The 18,948-nt window shown below is 44.6% G+C and overlaps 2 non-coding genes across 2 annotated transcripts; both read left to right on the forward strand.

Moving 5' to 3' along the window:
* The first annotated feature begins 16,179 nt into the window (after nt 1-16,179).
* Nucleotides 16,180-16,253, forward strand: TRNAI-AAU (transfer RNA isoleucine (anticodon AAU)). Its single transcript has one exon. It is a non-coding gene; the product is annotated as a tRNA-Ile (tRNA).
* Nucleotides 16,254-17,762: 1,509 nt separating this feature from the next.
* On the forward strand, nt 17,763-17,836 carry TRNAI-AAU (transfer RNA isoleucine (anticodon AAU)). Its single transcript has one exon. It is a non-coding gene; the product is annotated as a tRNA-Ile (tRNA).
* The last annotated feature ends 1,112 nt before the right edge of the window (nt 17,837-18,948 follow it).

An 18,948-nucleotide genomic window follows, 5' to 3' on the forward strand; every position in this document is an offset into this window, starting at 1 on the left:
TCCTCGGCTTTAGATTCTCCACAGAACCTACTCAGACCCCCCACAATGAATGCAACCGCTTGAGATGCAAACCCCTGGCACTGCCGAATGTTGCATCCCCCTCATCCGATGTGCAGGTGAGTAGCCGCTATTCTTTGATCTTAACGCCCGTACTGTGGATACGGCTGGAGCCCGCTGGCAAGCGTTGGGAGCTTGCCATGTCGAAAGAATGTGGCGTCTTAAAGACAATTCGAAAAGATATTCGGGGAAAGTGAGGAAGAAATATATAAACTTGAATTAGAACACTGAGCCAATCCAACTGGTACGCATTTGGGTAAGTGAATACAAACATTCCGCAAGAATGCTGATAGGGAATTGACATGTTTTGGAGCTCCCCTGCTGGCCCGTCGCTATGGCGATGGAGAGAGAGGCCAGAGCAGGCCAAAAGGGTAAATGGTATGCCATGTGTAAAAAAAGGAAAAGGGCCGAACAGTGTTCACAAGTAAAACAAGCATTGGCAATGCCAACAGTCTGGGGTTTTGTTTGGGTATGCGAAAGGCATTTGCCAGGCACTGCCGTAATGAGTGATATTAACTGGCCATTGATGGTAGCAGCTGCAAAATGGTGCCAGTACTTGGGCATCTAATAGCAGTGTCTGGCAAATGCCTAATACGTATACATAAGCCAAAACGGCTGGGTTTGCCAATGCTTTGTTTTAAAAGAAATACGTCAGTAAAGGACACACAGGGTACTTATAAATTGAATGGTTGAAGGCAAACCTGGTTAAGACATTTGTATTACGCCAGTAGCACGTTTACAACTCCAATTAAGTCATAAAACTGCTTTAAACAAAACACAGCAGGTACTTCAAGTGGAAAGTTTGATGGCAAGGCTTGATAAAGCAAGCTCAAAGAGTTCACAGGGTGTTGTGTTCTGGCGGGGGCCCAGGCATGCAATCAAGCGCAGACACAGGATACGGCTTCATATGTTTATTTCCTTATACAAACTGGTTTCCCTCGCTTTTCGCTCTCCCTTCCTCCCGGCCTTATCTCACACTCACACTTTAGTTCCATTTGATATTGTGCCTTTAGAAGTAACGTGAATATCTAGTCACTTAACATTATCCGTTTTTTTGCGTGTTGTGGACGCAAAGTCAGCATTTCGACTGAAATGTCTGACCTCCGCAGCTGTTCGTCCATAGCAATTTTCCATTCGTTCAATACAAGATTACTGGCGGCACTACATTTGTTTCACAGAATATCAATAGCTGGAATTTGTTCATCAGTCAGGATTTTCCTATATAAGTCCAGTTGTTTCCAGAACACAATAGATTGCAGCGACTGTGTAGCAATTTCGTAACGTATGCGTGGCATGGGGAATGAAGGAGACAGCAATAGTACCTTCCGCCAGAAGATTGCTTCCAGCTGTTGTCATGTTAAAGGGTCAAGATTGATAATTGACTCACCTCCATATGCTATGATTGCTACCACCTTTTGCCTGTAAAAGGCTACAACTGGTTTCAACGAAAATTTCCCATAGTTACAATGAATAAAAGCTCCCTGTCTGGCTAGAGCATCTGCTTTTGATTTAAGATGGTGTGCCCATTCGACTTCCGATTTGGTTTGGTTAATCCATACACCTAAGTATTGCCTTGTTTTCACTTGAGACAATTTTTTGTTTTCTAAAAACCAATTCAGCGTAGTGGATCCTTCCGCCTGCATCTAAGTTATAGGCATGATTTTCTTTTTTTGAGTGTTGATCTTTAATTCGTTCCGTTTCATGTAACTTTCCAGCTGGTTGAGACCCCTGTGGATTTTATCAAAAATAACAATGTCGTCCGCACATTTCAGTGTTTCCATGCCATTGTCAGGATCCCAGCTAACTTCTTCTTTCCCTAATTGTTCACAGGTTATGCTAATCATCCATCCTAATTGAGAAATGTAGTCTTCACAAGAAGGAAAAGACATGTAGAAATAAATATGCTCATGCATGGGATTGTGCTATTTCTGTAGTTGCAGTATCACAGATCTGAAATATCCTCAACATGCCAATTGCATGGTGAAAAATAAAGTACATCAGAAAGTCAGACATTACTTGGGCACAGTTAGCTAATGTTGATATAATGACTGGCAAATTGCAGACTTGTCTCTGATCTGGGTATGATAGCAAACAAGCCCCTAATGAACCTGGTTCTGAATATTACATCTGCAGGTGAACAGGCCAAGTGGGACATAGCCTGTGCAGTTACAAAGCTTTTTGAACAACCACCTACAGACAATCCATGATAATATTGAGCACGAAGCCTGGCTAAAGGATCTCACAACTCACTCCAGAATGATGCCGATCGGAGTCCATAGCGATTGCTCTGGAAATACTCTGGATGTCAGTGCAAGTGCTCACTATGTTAATTTCAAGTGTATGGGCCCGCTCAAGGAGTGTGGGCGCCCACCTACCAAACACTGCAGTGCCACCAGCAGGATGCCTCTAGGATTGGGTTGTTCACTGTGATGTCTGGAAGAAAGAAGTGCCGAAGAACCTGGTCGGTTTGTCATAAGTGCCTCAGGAGTAGCTCTTGATGACATATTAGGAGTTGGAAACCTGTGGGGATTCTGGCCAACAGAACCTCCACAGCTAGAATGTATCATTAAACTTAGTCCAGATCAGATAGCAACCTTTGGCAGTAAGGTTTGTTGGGAAGGAGTAGGTAAAAGGGTTATTTAGTGCAATGTATAGTTGTATAGAGGTACACAATACAATTGCACATGACTTCCATTACCCTATAAATACCCAATTCAACGATTTCATTGTTTATTGGTCAGCAGAAAGGTTCAGAGGCATAAAATCTATAGCATCCATTTAAATAGACCACTCTAGTTTCCAGGCTTTCCAGAATCGACTCCAGCTCTTACGGCATATAGAGACAATTTTGGATGTAGAGAAACACATACATGCCCTAGAGATATTGTTTATTGGACCCTAAATTGATCCTGCATGGTTGCTATGCATGCTGGTGTTGGACATGTAATTGATTGAGTTTCGACTCTTTTTGATTAATTGAACTATCAATTCCAGCATTGCATGGACGCCCTTTTTGGGGGGTCAGCTTGGGTTTGTGGCACCAAGGTTTCCGAGGTTAACCAGATTTATTATGATGTCCGTGATCTATTTAAATTCCTTATTGTGTCTTGTATGTGATTGAATTTTTTGAGTAGTATGGTTATTACTGGGTGGGTTTTATATTGTCTTGATTGTTTGTACATTTCAGGATAACTGTGTTTCCCTGATGAAGAAGTGGTTAATCAATTCCAATATGTCGAAAACGTTTGGGTTTTTAAAGCAGTCTGAAGCAGTCTGAAAATATTTGTCTCCGTTTTGGGTGACATGTGAAAAAATACTTTGTCACTGTGCCATGTTTTATAATTGCTTTTGTTTTTGTTTTTGAATATAGTATGTTGAAATTATGATTGCGTAGGGTTGTTGAAAGTGCAATGAAGGTGCTGATTCAGTGCCAGACAGGGGGGCGCGCCTATCAATTGCCGAAATCAGGGGGGGGGCAGGCCACTCCCAAGGGGGGAACAAAAGAGGGGTTCTCTGGAAACTGTAGCCAGCCCCAGGACCAAGCATGGAGGGGAACAAAGAGGGATGCTCTGTATATCATACAATATGGACACAAGGAAGCCTGCCGCATAAATGCAAGAGAGGCAAAACCGCATTTAAGCGCACTCCATGGGGTGCAGCAGGTGGGCCCCACTCCATAGATAGCATAGATAGTGTTTTACACATGGCCCATACGTTGTGGTTGGGGGTTAAGAGAAGCTGAATTCAGGCTGCTCGTCCCCGGCAGACTGCAATCGGTGGGCACAGCACTGGGCGATACAATCAAGGTTCGGCGAGCCAGTAGCATGGCTACTCATGGGAGCTGGGGAAATCGACTTAATCCTGAGAGGCAGTCGCATGGTAACAAGGTGACTTCGAATCACCCATTGATCAGCGAGTATGGGAAAAAAGATGTGGAATGAAGGGGCGCTCCAAGAAGAGCCAATCAGACGTTACAGTTTGGTGTCCCTGGAATGTAACAAGCCCACAGAGTGTCCGAAATAGCGTTTGAGAAGGTCATCACCAGGCAGGTGCCTTGTGAATGTCTCCATTCCCACTAGTTCAGGGTGTCTCATGGTCCTTCCTTTCTGGTACTGGCCAATGGCAGACGAATAAAGATCCTGAGGACCCCTAATACATTTTTGGATGCCCCAGAGAGATTCTTAGTTCTCTCGGTTAACTTAGAGTATTCTGACCATCCTGCCCCCCCACACTCTGCTCAGCGACCACAGACCTATTCTACGCGCAACACTGAGGAGGCCCTGCAGACGCTGAGTTCGCAAAGGTCTACCTGGTCACAAGCGCCACCTGTGCTCAGGGGGAGGAGTGAGCCCACACAGGAGGCTCAGTGCTGAGGTGGCTCGAGGATCTCTAGGACACATGAGTGTAACCGTGCAAGAAAGCCTCTCATGGGTGCATTTCCACGGAGGAGGGAGGGACTATATTTCATGGTTTTTAGGATGCATCCTCAAGGAAGGAGGATGATCGGCTGTAGTATTAGTAGATTTGAGTACATGCTACCACATAGGGTGTGGAAGTGTGTGTGTGTGGGCACCACTCCATTTGAGCAGGAGAGGTGTGTAGTGAGAGGTGGACCCCAGTAGGTGGGAGTTGCGTGTAGTACCCGTGATTGTATAGTTGTGTCATTTAGGGGGAGACAGGTGTTCTTTTATTGTGTAGTTGTTGAAGAAGTGTTTTGAAGGAGCAGGTAAGGATGCATGCATGGTAGTAAGTGTAATTCGTATTACTTTTGTGGTGTTGACCAAGGTGGAAGGTTCATTATCGACAGATACCTTGTGTATAGTATCGCACTGGGTATTCTAACGGTGGTCGTGAGTAAGAGGAATGGTAAGTGACTCATCCCCTACCGTTACTAACATAGGGGAACGTGAGCCTGTGGAGAGGGCTGTAGTTTTACTAACCCAGAGTAAGTGGATGGGCCTGAGGAGAAGGCCAGTGTGTTGGATGAGAGTACGTGGGTGTGCCAGTGGAGAAGGCTAGAGTGAAAGGGAGAAATAAGGGGGAGATAGGTGATTGAAGGTGAGTGTGGGTGGTGCAGGGAGATAGGCGTAAAAGGAGGGATGGGGAAGAAAAAAGAGCAAGGAAAAGAGCATAGGGAAAGTAGGGTATAGAGGAGGTACAGCAAAAAGACGGGATATAATGGCCTATCAAGAAAGCCCCCTCAACCACATGTGTAATAAGTTACCCCAGTATCGTGATAAAATACTAAATCATAACTTTTACTGGGTCCAGGGACTGCAGGCCAGTGTTTACATGCGTGGCCTGGGAACGCAATGTTCGATAGTAAAATAATAGAAAACATGTTCTCATATTTATTACCAAAGTATACAAGATCAAAGTTAAAGATGCGGCAGAATATATTGGGGCTGTGGAGACTGTATGAAGAAAAGAAGGGGAGAAAATGAAGACAGAGGGAGAGGGAACAGAGGAGGGGGATGGAACAAGCTCTCCGCCTCTGCCCTATGGTGTCTATCTGGCATTACGGCTCGCAGCGGGGTATACAAACCCGCAGCGGGAAAGCCCAAAGGGTGAAAGAAGGTCATACATAAGAAAGTAGCAGGGGAAGATTTTAGCGATGGACATGGTGACAAATGGACCCCCGATAAAGAGAGGAGAAGGGGGGCAAAGCAAAGGAGATTACAGGAATGCAAGGAACCCAGGAGGGACTGGACAACCTCTCTGTGTAGTAGGAAGGGGGAGGTTAACAGAGGACTGGCCAAGGCAACAAAAGTGGAGGAGCAAAAGGGCCCAGGGTTAAACAGATGCTGTTGTTACAGAAGGGCAGAGGGTATGCACATTACGTACCGTGGTAGACAATAGACAGAGACAACCTTATATGCAGCTTGCCCTCCCTTGTGGCAGGGGCCAGCAAATGGATACAGGCATTCGAGAAAAAGACAGCAGGGGTGACTTTGGCAATAGGGGATATGAAAAGTTTATTCACAATCATAATATGGGAGCAAGGGGGCAAAATATAGGAGCAGGTGGGGTACAAGCGGGTAAGACTAAACACAAACGCACACGATGGGTCTCCGTTCAACAACTACCAAGCGCATGTATGGGAGGTCCTGGAAGCATCTACCCAGATATCTATGACTTAGGGACGGTAATGACACATTAGATAAAGCCTGATGAGGACCCTGCAGAATATATAAAGCGGGTCCAGGACCTCTGGACACAGGAAACACAACAGACCTCGGGTGAGTGCATACCCTTATTCTACCACATACTGGTCAAGGGACTGCCAATAAACATCCAGGCGTTGGTAGAAAAGATTATACAGATAAAAGCGAAGGGATGGTCAGAGATGCCGGCAACAATAGTACACTACTGTAAAAGGAAGCAAGAGACCGAGAGACGGCCATCAGAAAATGCGGCAAAGGCAGAAAAACAAACTGGTACTAAAGAAATTGGCATGATATACAATGGAAGGGCCAATGCTAATACTTGACACTGCCACAGTAGCACTCGCCCTACAAGGAGGGTTTCCTGTGGGGAACACACAACAGCAGGGGGGTTATGTGCCTCTACAATATATGCCACAGTGGGGAGCCTCACAGCAGGGATAGTACATAGGGGGGGGGATTCTTTCCAATGGGAACAGGGTACCCGCAGCAAGGAAGAGGAGGAGGATACAGGGGAGCAGGATGCAGGGTTTTTGGCCCATGCTTTAAATGCGGGAACATGGGGCATTTCAGCACGCACACGCCCTTTTGGGCAGCATGCTCAGGCACAAGCAATTCAGATGGCACAATAGCAAGGCTCTGTCATGGCACAACTGCAGTGGCAGCAGATGCATCCTCACCCAGCCCAACTGCAGCAGGGGCGGTTGCCACTGCCGCAGGTGCTGCAACAAGCCCAAGAGGTCTGACGGATGGTGGAATGGCAACTCCAAGTATGACGCAAACACCAGCCCCAGCTGCGGGAAGTACAATGGTGTTAGGACAGAATGTGGTAACCCACTACACCAGGGTCAGTGTTGTCGGGGAAACCCTTACCCTTTCCCACAGAGTAACCCACAACAATAAGGGGACCCACTGAAAACTCAAGTGTGTCCAGTCCTAGCAGTAACTGATAGCCCCGAAGCAGAACCAGAGGTAGCGGTGAAAATAGGACCAAGAGAGTTCTCATTCCTTATAGATGCAGGAGCCACCAAATCTTGTATAAGGGAGGGGGAATCCGTCATCAAAAAAAGTGATGGACATGCAGTGCTTCTCTGAGGCAGTGGTGATGGTTCCAGTAACGAAAGATCTACCACTAACAAAAGGGACTCAGCACATTGTAGCACCCCTATTGTACTTCAAAGACACCCCTATCAACATTCTTGGGAGAGATTTGCTGAGTAAACTAAATGCCACAATATCATTCACCGAGAAAGGGGGTGATGTGCTCAACACCAGGCATCAATTACGCACGAGTGGCTGCACTCCTTTTAGCAGCACATGCTCAGTGCACACTACCAGGCCAACCCATGTACACTAGCATGTTTTTGTATCGAGTTGAGATATTGCTGGGGCGGGACCCAGGGATACGATGGAAGGTGTTCCGATTGACATAAGAATTCCAGAAGGTAGACACAAAAGGCACCATGTTAGTGCTACAGCTTGAGGAGGTAGTGATACGCAAAGACATGGTGAATCTGTGAGGGACTGATAATGACAACATGCAATGGCATACAGGGTTATGCATCGACACAACATTGACAGTATCAGGAGTAACGGACATACAACTGTTCTCTGATGGAGAGGAGGATGGAGAGATGGTATTCCAGCTCTAAATACCCTACCCAGTAGAATTAGTAGAAAAGTTGGTGCTGATACTCACACAACTGATAAAGAGGTGAAGCAGACACACACATAAGGATCTCAAAAGGGTTCCTGAAAAACTATGGACAAAAGGGCCCCATGAGGTAGGGGTGTTAAAATGGGTGGGGGCGGTAAAGATAAAGTTAAAAGAAGGGGCCCAAACAAAACAATACCCATTGTCTAGAGAAGCAGATGAAAAGGATATACACAAACCTAAATGCACTGTGGCAGCAGGGCATATTATAGACATCCACATCTCCATGCAACACGGCTATATACCTGATGTAGAAATCAAAGGGCGGGTCATGGAGATTCATACAGGATTTACGCCCTCTTAATGATGTAGTAGAAGCAGAGTTTCCCCTGGTCCCAAACCCCGCTACAATGCTGTGCAACATTCCAGCGAATGCAAAGTACTTTACGGTCATCGACCTAAAGAATGCCTAAAGACTGCCTTCTTTTCCATCCCACTACATCAAGACTGTAGATAATTGACAGCCTTTAAGTATCAGGGAGCCCGATTTGAACACAGTAGGCTGCCTCAGGGGTATTGGGAACTACCGAGCATTTTTAACAGAGTGATACAAATGGACGTAAGCAACCTGCAAATGTCGAGCACAGTGATGCAATATGTTGACGATTTGCTGGTGTGCAGCGAGAGTGACAAACTTTGTATGGCCTACTCGGTGCATCTCTTGACATAACTAGGAGACAAGGGATATAAGTTGCATGAGGAAAAATTGCAATACTGCCAGGAGGAGGTTGTGTACTTGGGGCAAATAATATCAGTTGAAGGACGGAAGATAACAGAGGAGACAGTAGAGGCAATTCACCTGACTGCACATTCACACACAGTGAAGGAGATGCAAAAGTTCCTGGGGTTATGTTATTACTGCAGTGTGTGGGTTCTTGATTACTATACCTTTACAAATTCCTTACTGTAGGGCCCCTAAGGAGGTGCAGAAGGAGAAAAGGGAAATAGAATGGACATCAGATATGAATGGAAACTTCACAGAACTAAAAGAAGCATTGGCCTATGCGCCAGTGTTGGCCACCGCCAGCTACAAAGAGAAGTTCTACTTGCTCTCCCGCTCAGTGGTGATGGCTGCCCTCACGCAAAGGAAACCACAAAGGCACAAATCATTGGCTTACTACAGTGGTGTTCTAGATCCAGTTATGCAGGAACATTTCCCCTGTGAACAAGCACTCACAGATGCAGCATTTGCAATAGAAAATGCAGCATCAATTACGATTGGGCCGATTAGCTCAGTTGGTAAGAATTTGGTGCTAATAATGCCAAAGTTGTGTGTTTGATCCATGTATTAGACATTTTGGGAAATATTTCTGCAGAAGCATGAGATTGATGCAGAATTCCCACCCACAGCTTTAGAATTATTAACACAAGTTTGCTGTTTTGTTGGAAGCAGCCGTCCATACATAGTCACAGGTCAGTATTGCAGTGTGACACGACCAATGAGTTGTATGTAACCTTCTTTGTCACAGTGCTACTTAAATGTGATGCAGGCCACAAGTCAGTTTTAATATAATTGTAATGTTCATGAATTTTCTTCAGATCACATGTAGTTTTTCTTTAGGTTTTTGTGAGGTTAAGGGTTGTATTTGTGAATGAGATAGGCATTTTCTTTCAAGGAAAGATAGCTTCCCCCTGCAACTGGCCTCTCTTCTATACTTCAGTCAGGAAAAAAAAGCCTGTTCTGGCCAGTTAGCTCAGTTGGTTAGAGCACAGTGCTAATAAGGCCTAGGGCGTGGATTCGATGCATGTATTGGCCATTTTGCGAAATATTTCAGCAGAAGCATGAGATTGATGCAGAATTTCCAACCACAGCTTTAGAATTACTAACACAAGATTGCTGTTTTGTTGGAAGCAGCCGTCCCAACATGGTCACGGGTCAGTACTACTGCGGGACATAACCAATGTTGTTGTGAGGATAAGCGTTGTATTTGTGAATAAGTTAGGCATTTTCTTTCAAGGGAAGATAACTTCCCCCTGCAACTTGCCTCCCTCCTATGCTCCAGTCAGAAAGAATACTCTTTCTGACTAAGCATGGTGCTAATAAAGCCAAGTTAGCGGATTCAATCCCCATATTGGCCACTTTATCAATTTAGGAAATATTTCTGCAGAAGCATGAGATTGATGCAGAATTTCCACCCACAGCTTTAGATTTACTATGACAAGTTTGCTGTTTTGTTGGAAGCAGCAGTCCATAAATGATCATGGGTCAGTACTGCTTCGAGACATGACAAATGAGATGTATGTAACCTTCTTTGTCCCAGTTCTACTTAAATGTGATGCAGGCCACAAGTTAGTTTGAACATAATTGTAATGTTCATGAATTTTCTTCAGATCACGTGTAGTTTTTCTTTAGGTTGTTGTGAGGATAAGGGTTGTATGTTTGAAGGAGTTAGGCATTTTCTTTTCCAAGTGAAAAAAAACATCCCCCTGCAACTGGTCGCCCTCTTATGCTCCAGTCAGAAACAATACACTCAACTGGCTGGTTAGCTTAGTTGGTTAGAGCGTGGTGCTAATAATGCAAAAGTCTTGGGGTTGATCCCTGTATTGGCAACTTTGTCATTTTGGGAAATATTTCTCCAGAAGCATGATATTGATGCAGAATTCGCACCCACAGCTTTAGAATTACTAACACAAGATTGCTGTTTTGTTGGAAGCAGCTGTCCATACATGGTGACGGGTCAGTACTGCTGCGAGACATAACCAAAGTTGTGAGGAAAAGGGATGTATTTGTGAATGAGTTAGACATCTTCTTTCAAGGGAAGAAAACTTCCCCCTGCAACTGGCCTCCCTCCTATGCTCCAGTCAGAAGGCATACTTTTTCTGACTGAGCATGGTGCTAATAACGCCATGTAGCGGATTTGATCCCCGCATTGGCCACTTTGTCAATTTGGGAAATATTTCTGCAGAAGCATGAGATTGATGCAGTATTCCCACCCACAGCTTTAGATTTACTATGACAAGTTTGCTGTTTTGTTGGAAGCAGCAGTCCATAAATGATCATGGGTCAGTACTGCTTCGAGACATGACAAATGAGATGTATGTAACCTTCTTTGTCCCAGTTCTACTTAAATGTGATGCAGGCCACAAGTCAGTTTGAAGATTTTTGTAATGTTAATGAATTTTCTTCAGATAACATGTAGTTTTTCTTTAGGTTGTTGTGAGGATAAGGGTTGTATGTGTGAATGAGTTAGGCATTTTTTTCCAAGGGAAGAAACCATCCCCCTGCAACTGGCCTCCCCCTTATGCTCCAGTCAGAAACAGGACTAGCAGGTGGCCTGTTAGCTCAGTTGGTTAGAGTGTGGTGCTAATAACACCAAGTTCACAGGTTCAATCCCCGTGTTGGCCACCTTGTCATTTTGGGACATATTGCTGCAGAAGCATGAGATTGATGCAGAATTCCCACCCACAGCTTTAGATTTACTATGACAAGTTTGCTGTTTTGTTGGAAGCAGCAGTCCATAAATGGTCACGGGTCAGTACTGCTGCGGGACATGACCCATGAGATGCATTTAACCTTCTTTGTCCCAGTTCTACTTAAATGTGATGCAGGCCACAAGTCAGTTTGAAGAAAATTGTAATATTCATTAATTTCCTTCAGATCACATGGAGTTTTTCTTTAGGTTGTTGTGAGGATATATTTCTGCAGAAGCATGAGATTGATGCAGAATTGGCACTCACAGCTTTAGAATTACTAACACAAGATGGCTGTTTTGTTGGAAGCAGCTGTACATACATGGTCAAGGGTCAGTACTGCTGCAGGACATAACCAATGTTGTTGTGAGGATAAGGGTTGTATTTGTGAATGAGTTAGGCATTTTCTTTCAAGGGAAGAAACCCCCCCCCCTGCAACTGGCCTCCCTCATATGCTCCAGTCAGAAGGCATACATTTTCTGACTGAGCATGGTGCTAATAACGCCATGTAGCGGATTTGATCCCCGTATTGGCCACTTTGTCAATTTGGGAAATATTTCTGCAGAAGCATTAGATTGATGCAGAATTCCCTCCCACAGCTTTAGATTTACTATGACAAGTTTGCTGTTTTGTTGGAAGCAGCAGTCCATAAATGGTCACAGGTCAGTACTGTTGCGGGACATGACCAATGAGATGCATTTACCCTTCTTTGTCCCAGTTCTACTTAAATGTGATGCAGGCCACAAGTCAGTTTGAAGATAAGTGTAATATTCATCAATTTCCTTAAGATCACATGTAGTTTTTCTTCAGGTTGTTGTGAGGATAAGGGTTGTATGTGTGAATGAGTTAGGCATTTTTTTTCCAAGGGAAGAAAACACCCCCCTGCAACTGGCCCCCTGCTTATGCTTGAGTCAGAAAGAGGACTTTCAGCTGGCTGGTTAGCTCTGTTGGTTAGAGCGTGGTGCTAATAACGCCAAGGTCACGGGTTCGATCACCGTATTGGCCACTTTGTCATTTTGGGAAGAAAAAATCCCCCTGCAACTGGCCTCCCTCTTATGCTCCAGTCAGAAACAGGACACTCAGCTGGCTGGTTAGCTCAGTTGGTTAGAGCGTGGTGCTAATAACGCCAAGGTCACAGGTTCGATCCCTTTATTGGCCACCTTGTCATTTTGGGAAATATTTCTGCAGAAGCATGAGATTGATGCAGAATTCCCACCCACAGCTTTAGATTTACTATGACAAGTTTGCTGTTTTGTTGGAAGCAGCAGTCCATAAATGGTCACAGGTCAGTACTGCTGTGGGAAATGACCAATGAGATGCATTTAACCTTCTTTGTCGCAGTACTACTTAAATGTGACGCAGGCCACAAGTCAGTTTGAAGATAATTGTAATATTCATGAATTTCCTTCAGATCACATGGAGTTTTTCTTTAGGTTGTTGTGAGGATAAGGGTTGTATGTGTGAATAAGTTAGGCATTTTTTTCCAAGGGAAGAAAACATCCCCATGCCACTGGCCTCCTTCTTATGCTTGAGTCAGAAACGTAACTCTCCGCTGGCCGGTTAGCTCAGTTGGTTAGACCATGGTGCTAATAACTCCAAGGTCACGGGTTCGATCCCCCTATTGGCCACTTTGTCATTTTGGGAAGAAAAAATCCCCCTGCAACTGGCCTCCCTCTTATGCTCCAGTCAGAAACAGGACTTCCTGCAGGCTGGTTAGCTCAGTTGGTTAGAGCGTGGTGCTAATAACGCCAATGTCACAGGTACGATCCCCATATCGGCCACTTTGTCATTTTGGGAAATATTTCTGGAGAAGCATGAGATTGATGCAGAATTGGCACCCACAGCTTTAGAATTACTAACACAAGATTGCTGTTTTGTTGGAAGCAGCTGTCCATACATGGTCAAGGGTCAGTACTGCTGCGGAACCTACCAATGTTGTTGTGAGGATAAGGGTTGTATTTGTGAATGAGTTAGGCATTTTCTTTCAAGGGAAGAAAACTCCTCCCTGCAACTGGCCTCCCTCCTACGCTCCAGTCAGAAGGCATACTTTTTCTAACTGAGCATGGTGGCAATATTGCCAAGTTAGCGGATTTGATCCCCGTATTGGCCACTTTGTCAATTTGGGAAATATTTCTGCAGACGCATGAGATTGATGCAGAATTCCCACCCGCAGCTTTAGATTTACTATGACAAATTTGCTGTTTTGTTGGAAGCAGCAGTCCATAAACGGTCACAGGTCAGTATTGCTGCGGGACTTGACCAATGAGATGCATTAACCTTCCTTGTCCCAGTTCTACTTAAATTCGATGCAGGCCACAAGTCAGTTTGAAGATAATTGTAATATTCATGAATTTCCTTCAGATCACATGGAGTTTTTCTTTAGGTGGTTGTTGTGAGGAAAAAGGTTGTATGTGTGAATGAGTTAGGCATTTTTTTCCCAAGGGAAGAAAACATCCCCCTGCGACTGGCCTCCTGCTTATGCTTGAGTCAGAAAAAGGGCTTCCATCTTGCTGGTTAGCTCAGTTGGTTAGAGCGTGGTGCTAATAAAGCTGAGGTCATGGGTTGGATCCCCATATTGGCAACTTTGTCATTTTGGGAAGAAAACATCCCCCAGCCACTGGCCTCCTTATTATGCTTGAGTCAGAAACGGGACTCTCCGCTGGCCGGTTAGCTCAGTTGGTTAGACCATGGTGCTAATAATTCCAAGGTCACGGGTTCGATCCCCCTATTGGCCACTTTGTCATTTTGGGAAGAAAAAATCCCCCTGCAACTGGCCTCCCTCTTATGCTCCAGTCAGAAACAGGACATCCTGCAGGCTGGTTAGCTCAGTTGGTTAGAGCGTGGTGCTAATAACGCCAATGTCACGGGTACGATCCCCATATCGGCCACTTTGTCATTTTGGGAAATATTTCTGGAGAAGCATGAGATTGATGCAGAATTGGCACCCACAGCTTTAGAATTACTAACACAAGATTGCTGTTTTGTTGGAAGCAGCTGTCCATACATGGTGACGGGTCAGTACTGCTGCGAGACATAACCAAAGTTGTGAGGAAAAGGGATGTATTTGTGAATGAGTTAGACATCTTCTTTCAATGGAAGAAAACTTCCCCCTGCAACTGGCCTCCCTCCTATGCTCCAGTCAGAAGGCATACTTTTTCTGACTGAGCATGGTGCTAATAACGCCATGTAGCGGATTTGATCCCCGCATTGGCCACTTTGTCAATTTGGGAAATATTTCTGCAGAAGCATGAGATTGATGCAGTATTCCCACCCACAGCTTTAGATTTACTATGACAAGTTTGCTGTTTTGTTGGAAGCAGCAGTCCATAAATGATCATGGGTCAGTACTGCTTCGAGACATGACAAATGAGATGTATGTAACCTTCTTTGTCCCAGTTCTACTTAAATGTGATGCAGGCCACAAGTCAGTTTGAAGATTTTTGTAATGTTAATGAATTTTCTTCAGATAACATGTAGTTTTTCTTTAGGTTGTTGTGAGGATAAGGGTTGTATGTGTGAATGAGTTAGGCATTTTTTTCCAAGGGAAGAAACCATCCCCCTGCAACTGGCCTCCCCCTTATGCTCCAGTCAGAAACAGGACTAGCAGGTGGCCTGTTAGCTCAGTTGGTTAGAGTGTGGTGCTAATAACACCAAGTTCACAGGTTCAATCCCCGTGTTGGCCACTTTGTCATTTTGGGACATATTGCTGCAGAAGCATGAGATTGATGCAGAATTCCCACCCACAGCTTTAGATTTACTATGACAAGTTTGCTGTTTTGTTGGAAGCAGCAGTCCATAAATGGTCACGGGTCAGTACTGCTGCGGGACATGACCCATGAGATGCATTTAACCTTCTTTGTCCCAGTTCTACTTAAATGTGATGCAGGCCACAAGTCAGTTTGAAGAAAATTGTAATATTCATTAATTTCCTTCAGATCACATGGAGTTTTTCTTTAGGTTGTTGTGAGATATATTTCTGCAGAAGCATGAGATTGATGCAGAATTGGCACTCACAGCTTTAGAATTACTAACACAAGATGGCTGTTTTGTTGGAAGCAGCTGTACATACATGGTCAAGGGTCAGTACTGCTGCAGGACATAACCAATGTTGTTGTGAGGATAAGGGTTGTATTTGTGAATGAGTTAGGCATTTTCTTTCAAGGGAAGAAACCCCCCCCCCCTGCAACTGGCCTCCCTCATATGCTCCAGTCAGAAGGCATACATTTTCTGACTGAGCATGGTGCTAATAACGCCATGTAGCGGATTTGATCCCCGTATTGGCCACTTTGTCAATTTGGGAAATATTTCTGCAGAAGCATTAGATTGATGCAGAATTCCCTCCCACAGCTTTAGATTTACTATGACAAGTTTGCTGTTTTGTTGGAAGCAGCAGTCCATAAATGGTCACAGGTCAGTACTGTTGCGGGACATGACCAATGAGATGCATTTACCCTTCTTTGTCCCAGTTCTACTTAAATGTGATGCAGGCCACAAGTCAGTTTGAAGATAAGTGTAATATTCATCAATTTCCTTAAGATCACATGTAGTTTTTCTTCAGGTTGTTGTGAGGATAAGGGTTGTATGTGTGAATGAGTTAGGCATTTTTTTTCCAAGGGAAGAAAACACCCCCCTGCAACTGGCCCCCTGCTTATGCTTGAGTCAGAAAGAGGACTTTCAGCTGGCTGGTTAGCTCTGTTGGTTAGAGCGTGGTGCTAATAACGCCAAGGTCACGGGTTCGATCACCGTATTGGCCACTTTGTCATTTTGGGAAGAAAAAATCCCCCTGCAACTGGCCTCCCTCTTATGCTCCAGTCAGAAACAGGACACTCAGCTGGCTGGTTAGCTCAGTTGGTTAGAGCGTGGTGCTAATAACGCCAAGGTCACAGGTTCGATCCCTTTATTGGCCACCTTGTTATTTTGGGAAATATTTCTGCAGAAGCATGAGATTGATGCAGAATTCCCACCCACAGCTTTAGATTTACTATGACAAGTTTGCTGTTTTGTTGGAAGCAGCAGTCCATAAATGGTCACAGGTCAGTACTGCTGTGGGAAATGACCAATGAGATGCATTTAACCTTCTTTGTCGCAGTACTACTTAAATGTGACGCAGGCCACAAGTCAGTTTGAAGATAATTGTAATATTCATGAATTTCCTTCAGATCACATGGAGTTTTTCTTTAGGTTGTTGTGAGGATAAGGGTTGTATGTGTGAATAAGTTAGGCATTTTTTTCCAAGGGAAGAAAACATCCCCATGCCACTGGCCTCCTTCTTATGCTTGAGTCAGAAACGTGACTCTCCGCTGGCCGGTTAGCTCAGTTGGTTAGACCATGGTGCTAATAACTCCAAGGTCACGGGTTCGATCCCCCTATTGGCCACTTTGTCATTTTGGGAAGAAAAAATCGCCCTGCAACTGGCCTCCCTCTTATGCTCCAGTCAGAAACAGGGCTTCCTGCAGGCTGGTTAGCTCAGTTGGTTAGAGCGTGGTGCTAATAACGCCAATGTCACGGGTACGATCCCCATATCGGCCACTTTGTCATTTTGGGAAATATTTCTGGAGAAGCATGAGATTGATGCAGAATTGGCACCCACACTTTAGAATTACTAACACAAGATTGCTGTTTTGTTGGAAGCAGCTGTCCATACATGGTCAAGGGTCAGTACTGCTGCGGAACATACCAATGTTGTTGTGAGGATAAGGGTTGTATTTGTGAATGAGTTAGGCATTTTCTTTCAAGGGAAGAAAACTCCTCCCTGTAACTGGCCTCCCTCCTACGCTCCAGTCAGAAGGTCAGAAGGCATACTTTTTCTGACTGAGCATGGTGGCAATATTGCCAAGTTAGCAGATTTGATCCCCGTATTGGCCACTTTGTCAATTTGGGAAATATTTCTGCAGACGCATGAGATTGATGCAGAATTCCCACCCACAGCTTTAGATTTACTATGATAAATTTGCTGTTTTGTTGGAAGCAGCAGTCCATAAACGGTCACAGGTCAGTATTGCTGCGGGACTTGACCAATGAGATGCATTAACCTTCCTTGTCCCAGTTCTACTTAAATTCGATGTAGGCCACAAGTCAGTTTGAAGATAATTGTAATATTCATGAATTTCCTTCAGATCACATGGAGTTTTTCTTTAGGTGGTTGTTGTGAGGAAAAAGGTTGTATGTGTGAATGAGTTAGGCATTTTTTTCCCAAGGGAAGAAAACATCCCCCTGCGACTGGCCTCCTGCTTATGCTTGAGTCAGAAAAAGGGCTTCCATCTTGCTGGTTAGCTCAGTTGGTTAGAGCGTGGTGCTAATAAAGCTGAGGTCACGGGTTGGATCCCCATATTGGCAACTTTGTCATTTTGGGAAGAAAACATCCCCCAGCCACTGGCCTCCTTATTATGCTTGAGTCAGAAACGGGACTCTCAGCTGGCCAGTTAGCTCAGTTGGTTAGAGCATGGTGCTAATAACGCCAAGGTCACGGGTTCGATCCCCCTATTGGCCACTTTGTTATTTTGGGAAGAAAAAATCCCCCTGCAACTGGCCTCCATGTTATGCTCCAGTCAGAAACAGGACTTCCAGCAGGTTGGTTAGCTCAGTTGGTTAGAGCGTGGTGCTAATCAGGCCAATGTCACGGGTACGATCCCCATATGGGCCACTTTATCATTTTGGGAAATATTTCTGGAGAAGCATGAGATTGATGCAGAATTGGCACCCACAGCTTTAGAATTACTAACACAAGATTGCTGTTTTGTTGGAAGCAGCTGTCCATACATGGTCAAGGGTCAGTACTGCTGCGGGACATACCAATGTTGTTGTGAGGATAAGGTTTGTATGTGTGAATGAGTTAGGCATTTTTTTTTCCAAGGGAAGAAAGCATCCCCCTGCAACTGGCCTCCTGTTTATGCTTGAGTCAGAAACAGGACTCTCATCTGGCCGGTTAGCTCAGTTGGTTAGAGTGTGATGCTAATAACTCCAAGGTCACGGGTTTGATCCCTGTATTGGCCACTTTGTCATTTTGGGAAATATTTCTGCAGAAGCATGAGATTGATTCCAAATTGGCACCCACAGCTTTAGAATTACTAACACAAGATTGCTGTTTTGTTGGAAGCAGCAGTCCATAAATGGTCACGGGTCAGTACTGCTGCGGGACTAACAATGAGATGCATTTAACCTTCTTTGTCCCAGTTCTACTTTAATGTGATGCAGGCCACAAGTCAGTTTCAAGATAATTGTAATATTCATGAATTTCCTTCAGATCACATGTAGTTTTTCTTTAGGTTGTTGTGAGGATAAGGGTTGTATTTGTGAATGAGTTAGGCATTTTCTTTCAAGGGAAGAAAACTCCACCCTGCAACTGGCCCCTTCTCCTATGCTCCAGTCAGAGGGCATACTTTTTCTGACTGAGCATGGTGCCAATAACACCAAGTTAGTGGATTTGATCACCGTATTGACCACTTTGTCAATTTGCGAAATATTTCTGCAGAAGCATGAGATTGATACAGAATTCCCACCCACAGCTTTAGATTTACTATGACAAGTTCGCTGTTTTGTTGGAAGCAGCAGTCCATAAATGGTCACAGGTCAGTACTGCTGTGGGAAATGACCAATGAGATG

Source organism: Ambystoma mexicanum, chromosome 1p, assembly GCF_040938575.1.
Source record: "Ambystoma mexicanum isolate Mex_15411 chromosome 1p, UKY_AmexF1_1, whole genome shotgun sequence".
In the NCBI taxonomy this organism is placed as follows: Eukaryota; Metazoa; Chordata; class Amphibia; order Caudata; family Ambystomatidae; genus Ambystoma; species Ambystoma mexicanum.